Raw genomic sequence first — 7,116 nt, 5'->3', positions numbered from 1 at the left:
TCTAGGCAATCCACACTGCCAGGTTTTGTTGCACATCACATTCATGGACTACAGTGGGGTCTTGACTTAAGAACGGCTCGAGTTAAGAACATTTTGACTTAAGAACCACTCTCATAGGAAAATATTGACTTGACTTACATACTCAGATTTGAGTTAAGAACTGAAAAAAAACCACGTGGGAGGCAGGAAAAGTGCAACATTTGAACTTTCAGTTAACTGTTGGCCAGTGAAAAGGGTGCCTGTCTGCTTCTTTACTCCTCCCAGCGTTTAGAGAGTGGATTGGGAGACAGTCTTCAGACTGCCTGGTACTGTACTGCCTGGACTGTATTTTCCCTGCCTTCCCTGAACCTTTCTTGACCTAAGAAAAAAAGAAACAAAATATCCCCCTCTAGTGGTCGAAGGCGGAATAGCAGCTTCCCATTAGTTTCTATGGACGGAAAAGAGCAGATACGGATCAAATGGTTTTCAATGCATTCCTATGGGAAATGCAGATTTGACCTGAGAACTTTTTGACTTGAGAACCACCTTCCAATACGGATTAAGTTCTCAAGTCAAGACCCCACTGTACCAAACTACTACTGAGCACCATTTACTCTGCTTTATTCCATATGCCAGCAGAAAAATAGCTTGCTCTGTTCCTTCAACCATCATTTTCTTCATGTGAGAAGGAAAGAATCTGTGTGGAAAGGGTTCTTCTCTGGGCGGAGGGTGTCCAAATAAGCAAGAACCCTGGAAACCCTGATAGGCTTTCCATAAAGTCTAGTTGACATCATTTTATCAGCCTTTACATTATAAATTATAATTCATAATCCCTAACACCTTGTGCCATATCGTCCACGCTGAATTAGGGTCATGTTTTAATTTAAATTGCAAAACACATCTTCAGGACGCACTTGCTTACCCAAAGTTCATAGGACTACCGCATGATTTCTAAATTAATTCCATTTAGAACAGAGCTTATTGTGAGTCAAATGAAAATGTAAACAAGCCTTTACAAGTTACCTGGATGTTGAGTCATGGCAAATGGACTTCTTTCTTGTTGCTTGATGAGACAGAACACTGGAAAAACAATAAGAGCTTTTTCAATCAAATGAATTGTTGCAGAAATGATCAAAACCCATTTTTTGACCAAGAGGGGAAAGGGTAAAAAAAAAAAAAAGAGAGAGAGAGAGAGAGAGAGAGAGAGAGAGAGAGAGAGAGAGAGAGAGAGAGAATTGAAAACCAGCTAACACAAAAATATGCTCCAGCATCATAAAAATGACTTTAAGAGGTTTTCCCCCTCCTAATGGCTTCACTGAATGTAACAATGATAAAACTGCACAATGAATAGTCAGGTTATTAATGTGAACTTGATTGACTGATGAAATGTCTGAAAATGACTGCCATCTCAGGAAGAATTTATATAAACAAGAGTAAGGTTAATGATCTGTGAAAGGCATTGATAGACGATGCAAATTAAAAAAAATGCATCAAGAGGAAACAATCAATGCTCACCATATGTTCTTTGCTGGACTCAAGCTCAATTAGATCATAATGGCTCCATGCAGCAAGTACAGTGTTTCAGTACTGCAGCTGGAAATGAAGTTTCAGAAATGTTGTTCTTTTTGTAACTTTTATTTTAAATTTTTTTTTCAATATTTCAAAATATTGTAGCATTTCGAGTTGGCTGTGGAACTTGGAAGCTGTAAAAATATTTCATTCAGACATTTTCTGAATTCTCACCAGGTGCTTTGGCACTGTATTGGCATTTAAAACATTAGAAGAAAATTGCTTAAAACTGAGAACGGAAATGTCATTACAGAGCCTTTCCATTCTGATGTATTTTGATATTTGCTAGTATTTTATTTCTACTGTATTTTGCACTACTGTGGCCAAGAAGAATTTCTCTTATGGTATTTAAAGATAGTATTTAATCTAATGATTACCTGCTTCAGATAGCATTGAATGGCAAAAAAAGGTCACAAGGGAATTCATTACTCCTACATACCTGACCAACATTCCTTCTAATTTTCTGGACTGCTGCGCAGGGGCTTTGCCCTGTGCATGAGAGGTTCTGGCCATGGCCAGAAACAAATGGGTGGAAACATGGCATGAACTGCATGTGTCCGATGCACCCACATGCCTGTGCAGCTTAGGTGGAACATTGTATCTGACCCAGTATTTGCTTATATGAGTGCTAGGTTTTCTAAATATTAGGTAAGGGGATTATTTAAAAATGTAAGAGGTCCAGAAATACTGTGGCTCCCTTGTGATTCCAACACTGGATTCACATATCTTGCTGAGGAATTAGCAGCTTTTCTTGTAAATATTAAGAAGAAAGATTATTTTTAACAGCTTATTTAAAATAAAAGGTGCTAGTCTCTTCTAAGTAAAGTTAGGGTAGGAAAATTTGTCAATTTTGTTTTCTCCTATGCAGAATTTCGTTGATAAACCTGAACCAGAACCAAGCTAAAATGGAAACTCTTACCCATCAACCCACATTGCTGGGTAAGTCATGTGTGTGTGTGTGTTTAGTCGTTTAGTCGTGTCCGACTCTTCGTGACCCCATGGACCAGAGCACGCCAGGCCCTCCTGTCTTCTACTGCCTCCCGGAGTTGTGTCAGGTTCATGTTGGTTGCTTCGCAGACACTGTCCAGCCATCTCATCCTCGGTCGTCCCCTTCTCCTCTTGCCATCACACCTTCCTAACATCAAGGTTTTTTCCAAGGACTCTTTTCTTCTCATGAGATGGCCAAAGTACTGGAGCCTCAGCATCAGGATCTGTCCTTCAAGTGAGCATTCAGGGTTGATTTCCTTTAGAACTGATAGGTTTGTTCTCCTTGCAGTCCAGGGGATTCTCAACAGCCTCCTCCAGCACCACAATTCAAAGGCATCAATTCTTCGGCGGTCTGCTTTCTTTATGGTCCAGCTCTCACTTCCATACATCATGACAGGAAAAACCATAGCTTTGACTATTCGGACTTTTGTTGGCAAGGTGATGTCTCTGCTTTTCAAGATGCTGTCAAGATTTGTCATCGCTTTCCTCCCAAGAAGAAGGCGCCTTTTAATTTCAGGGCTGCTGTCTCCATCTGCAGTGATCATGGAGCCCAGGAAGATAAAATGTGACACTGCCTCCATATTTTCCCCTTCTATTTCCCAGGAGGTGATGGGACCAGTGGCCATGATCTTAGTTTTTTTGATGTTGAGTTTCAGACCGTTTTTTGCACTCTCCTCTTTCACTCTCATTACAAGGTTCTTTAATTCCTCCTCACTTTCTGCCATCAGAGTGGTATCATCTGCATATCGGAGGTTGTTGATATTTCTTCCGGCAATCTTAATTCCGGCTTGGGTTTCTTCCAATCCAGCCTTCCGCATGATGTATTCTGCATATAAGTTAAATAAGCTGGGGGACAATATACAGCCTTGCCGTACTCCTTTCCCAATTTTGAACCACTCAGTTGTTCCATGACCAGTTCTAACTGTTGCTTCCTGTCCCACATATAGGTTTCTCAGGAGACAGATAAAGTGGTCAGGCACTCCCATTTCTTTAAGAACTTGCCATAGTTTGCTGTGGTCCACACAGTCAAAGGCTTTCGCATAGTCAATGAAGCAGAAGTAGATATTTTTCTGGAACTCTCTGGCTTTCTCCATAATCCAGCGCAAGTTAGCAATTTGGTCTCTAGTTCCTCTGCCTCTTTGGAATCCAGCTTGTACTTCTGGGAGTTCTCGGTCCACATACTGCTGAAGCCTACCTTGTAGGATTTTGAGCATAACCTTGCTAGCGTGTGAAATGAGTGCAATTGTACGGTAGTTGGAGCATTCTTTGGCACTGCCGTTCTTTGGGATTGGGATGTAGACTGATCTTTTCCAATCCTCTGGCCACTGTTGAGTTTTCCAAACTTGCTGGCATATTGAATGTAGCACCTTAACAGCATCATCTTTCAAGATTTTAAATAGTTCAACTGGAATGCCATCACCTCCACTGGCCTTGTTGTTAGCCAGGCTTTCTAAGGCCCACTTGACTTCGCTCTCCAGGATGTCTGGCTCAAGGTCAGCAACTACATTGTCTGGGTTGTCCGGGATATCCAAATCTTTCTGATATAATTCCTCTGTGTATTCTTGCCACCTCTTCTTGACGTCTTCTGCTTCTGTTAGGTCCCTCCCATTTTTGTCTTTTATCATGTTCATCTTTGCGCAAAATGTTCCTCTAATATCTCCAATTTTCCTGAACAGATCTCTGGTCTTTCCTTTTCTGTTATCTTCCTCTATTTCTTTGCATTGTTCATTTAAGAAGGCCCTCTTGTCTCTCCTTGCTATTCTTTGGAAGTCTGCATTCAAGTTTCTGTAACTTTCCCTATCTCCCTTGCATTTTGCTTCCCTTCTCCTCTCTGCTATTTCTAAGGCCTCGTTGGACAGCCACTTTGCTTTCTTGCATTTCCTTTTCTTTGGGATGGTTTTCGTTGCTGCCTCCTGGACAATGTTACGAGCCTCTATCCAAAGTTCTTCAGGCACTCTGTCCACCAAATCTAGTTCCTTAAATCTGTTCTTTACTTCCACTGTGTATTCATAAGGGATTTGGTTTAGATTATACCTGAGTGGCCCAGTGGTTTTTCCTAATCTCTTCAGTCTAAGCTTGAATTTTGCTATGAGAAGCTGATGATCAGAACCGCAGTCAGCTCCAGGTCTTGTTTTTGCTTACTGTATAGAGCTTCTCCATCTTTGGCTGCAGAGAATATAATCAATCTGATTTCGATATTGCCCATCTGGTGATTTCCATGTATAGAGCCGCCTCGTGTGTTGTTGGAAAAGAGTGTTTGTTATGACCAGCTTATTCTCTTGACAAAACTCTATCAGCCTTTGTCCTGCTTCGTTCTGAACTCCAAGGCCAAACTTCCCTGTTGTTCCTTTTATCTCATGGCTCCCTACTTTAGCATTGCAGTCCCCTAGAATGAGAAGAACATCTTTCTTTGTTGTTAGTTCTAGAAGGTGTTGTAAATCTTCATAGAATTGTTCAATTTCAGTCTCCTCAGCAATGCTGGTTGGTGCATAAACTTGGATTATTGTGATGTTGAATGGTCTGCCTTGGATTCGTATTGACATCATTCTATCATTTTTGAGATTATATCCCATTACGGCTTTTCCCACTCTTTTGTTGACTATGAGGGCTACTCCATTCCTTCTACGGGATTCTTGCCCACAATAGTAGATATGATAATCATCTGAGCTGAATTCGCCCATTCCTGTCCATTTTAGTTCACTGATGCCCAGGATGTCGATGTTTATTCTTGCCATCTCCTGTTTGACCACCTCCAGCTTCCCAACGTTCATAGATCTTACATTCCAGGTTCCTATGCAGTATTTTTCTTTGCAGCATTGGATTTTCCTTTCACTTCCAGGCACGTCCACAGCTGAGCGTCCTTTCGGCTTTGGCCCAACCACTTCATTAGCTCTGGAGCTACTTGTACTTGTCCTCCGCTCTTCCTCAGTAGCATATTGGACGCCTTCTGACCTGAGGGGCCCATCTTCCAGCGTCATATCTTTTAGCCTTTTGTTTCTGATCATGGGGCGTTCTTGGCAAAGATACTGGAGTGGCTTGCCATTTCCTACTCCAGGTGGATTGCGTTTAGTCGGAACTCTCCACTATGTCCTGTCCGTCTTGGGTGTCCCTGCACGGCATAGCCCATAGCTTCTCTGAGTTACTCAAGCCCCTTCGCCACGACAAGGCAGCAATCCATGAAGGAGGGGTAAGTCATAAAGCCTGACAATCACAGCTGACACAGTAAATTTAAGATTAATCTCTTAAGCCTTCCCTCTCCCCCTCACCATAAAGTTGATCATCATATGCCAAGTAGTAACAGGCTGGATGTGTTTGCTCTAAGGGAGCTTACACAGCTGAGTGTCATGAAGATACAGTGAGATTATTTATCCCCATGTAAACATATGCTTTCCACTGTTAAGTCAAAATGGAGAGCAGGGTGACAAACATGAGCCATTTCAGAAACTTTTCTGAATGGTTTCACAGACAATTTGCAAAATACCCTAGAAATCTCATAAATCTATGCCTATATTTGACTGCAATGGGCCAAGGGTTTGTAATCTTTAATATCCATGCTAGTAGACCAGCTTGCTGATAAAACTTCGACTGACAGCCAGGAAATCATCATGTTGGATCATAGTTCACTATGTTGCACTAGCACAGCTGTTTTATGCTTTGTTCTAAGGCTTTATTTCACTCTACCCCAAGGCTTTATTGTCTGGTATATCAAGTATTTTCCTCTAGCTTTTCCATTTTATTTAAAATGTGCCTCTTCCGTCCTTAATAAATATTTCTCTCCAGGCAATTTACTGTGCAATTATACCTAGGATTTGTGGTTCAGCTTTGGATCTGGCTAGGAAACATGAAGAGAATAGCACATTTACAATTCAAGTATATCCTAGTTTGGAACAGAGACAGCCAAGCATAAATAACTTCAATAAATGACAAACAGTTCTCAGCAACAATGCAGTGAAGAATGAAAATGCCAGCATTTATAATCCCCACTCAATTAAGTAACATAGATTCGTAAACAATTAAATACCTTTAAACACTAAGTATGCACAAAGTAAAATGAATAAGATGGTTCTCTTCTCTTCCATTCTTTTGAGTCCCAAGTGCCCAAACAAATATTTTAATAATGCTGATTTGTACAAAGCTTGGAATTTGTAAATTTTAAAATGGTTTATTTATCTTCTTTTTAAGGTCTCATGTGTGATTTACCATCCCCTTCTTCTGGGACTGTGCAGCTTGCCAAGGCCACGTAGTCCGGCTCTTCTGGGATGCCCATTGGGGAACTGAAGTCCCAACCATCAACTCGATAAAAATCCAAGCCCTTTTCAGAATGTCTGCTGACAGCATAAGCCTAGCCAATACATCCCAAGCAAGATTTCTCTCTCTCTTTTTTTTAAATAATTTTAAACAAAAGTAGAGAAAATTAACTTGCCAGATCAAAATTTGTTAAAATGCCTTCGAGTTGTTACTTTAGGTGTCTGGTTGAGGAGTCAGAGGTTGGGAATCGGATTCCATGCTGCGCCTCCTCAACAGGGGCTGGACTCAATGATCCATAGAATCGCTTCCAGCTCTGCCACTCCAAGATTAATA

The 7,116-nt window shown here is 41.1% G+C and overlaps 1 long non-coding RNA gene across 1 annotated transcript; it reads right to left on the bottom strand.

Annotated features, from left to right (window-relative positions):
* Positions 1-905: 905 nt before the first annotated feature.
* On the bottom strand, positions 906-1,575 carry LOC144588541 (uncharacterized). Its single transcript, XR_013544148.1, has 2 exons — positions 1,495-1,575; positions 906-1,059 (listed from the first exon to the last, which is right to left on the bottom strand). It is a non-coding gene; the product is annotated as an uncharacterized LOC144588541 (long non-coding RNA).
* Between the last annotated feature and the right edge of the window lie 5,541 nt (positions 1,576-7,116).

The sequence above is a fragment of the Pogona vitticeps genome, chromosome 4 (assembly GCF_051106095.1).
Source record: "Pogona vitticeps strain Pit_001003342236 chromosome 4, PviZW2.1, whole genome shotgun sequence".
NCBI lineage: Eukaryota > Metazoa > Chordata > Lepidosauria > Squamata > Agamidae > Pogona > Pogona vitticeps.
Note: the sequence above shows the minus strand (reverse complement) of the source record. Positions and strands in the feature narration are given on the sequence as shown.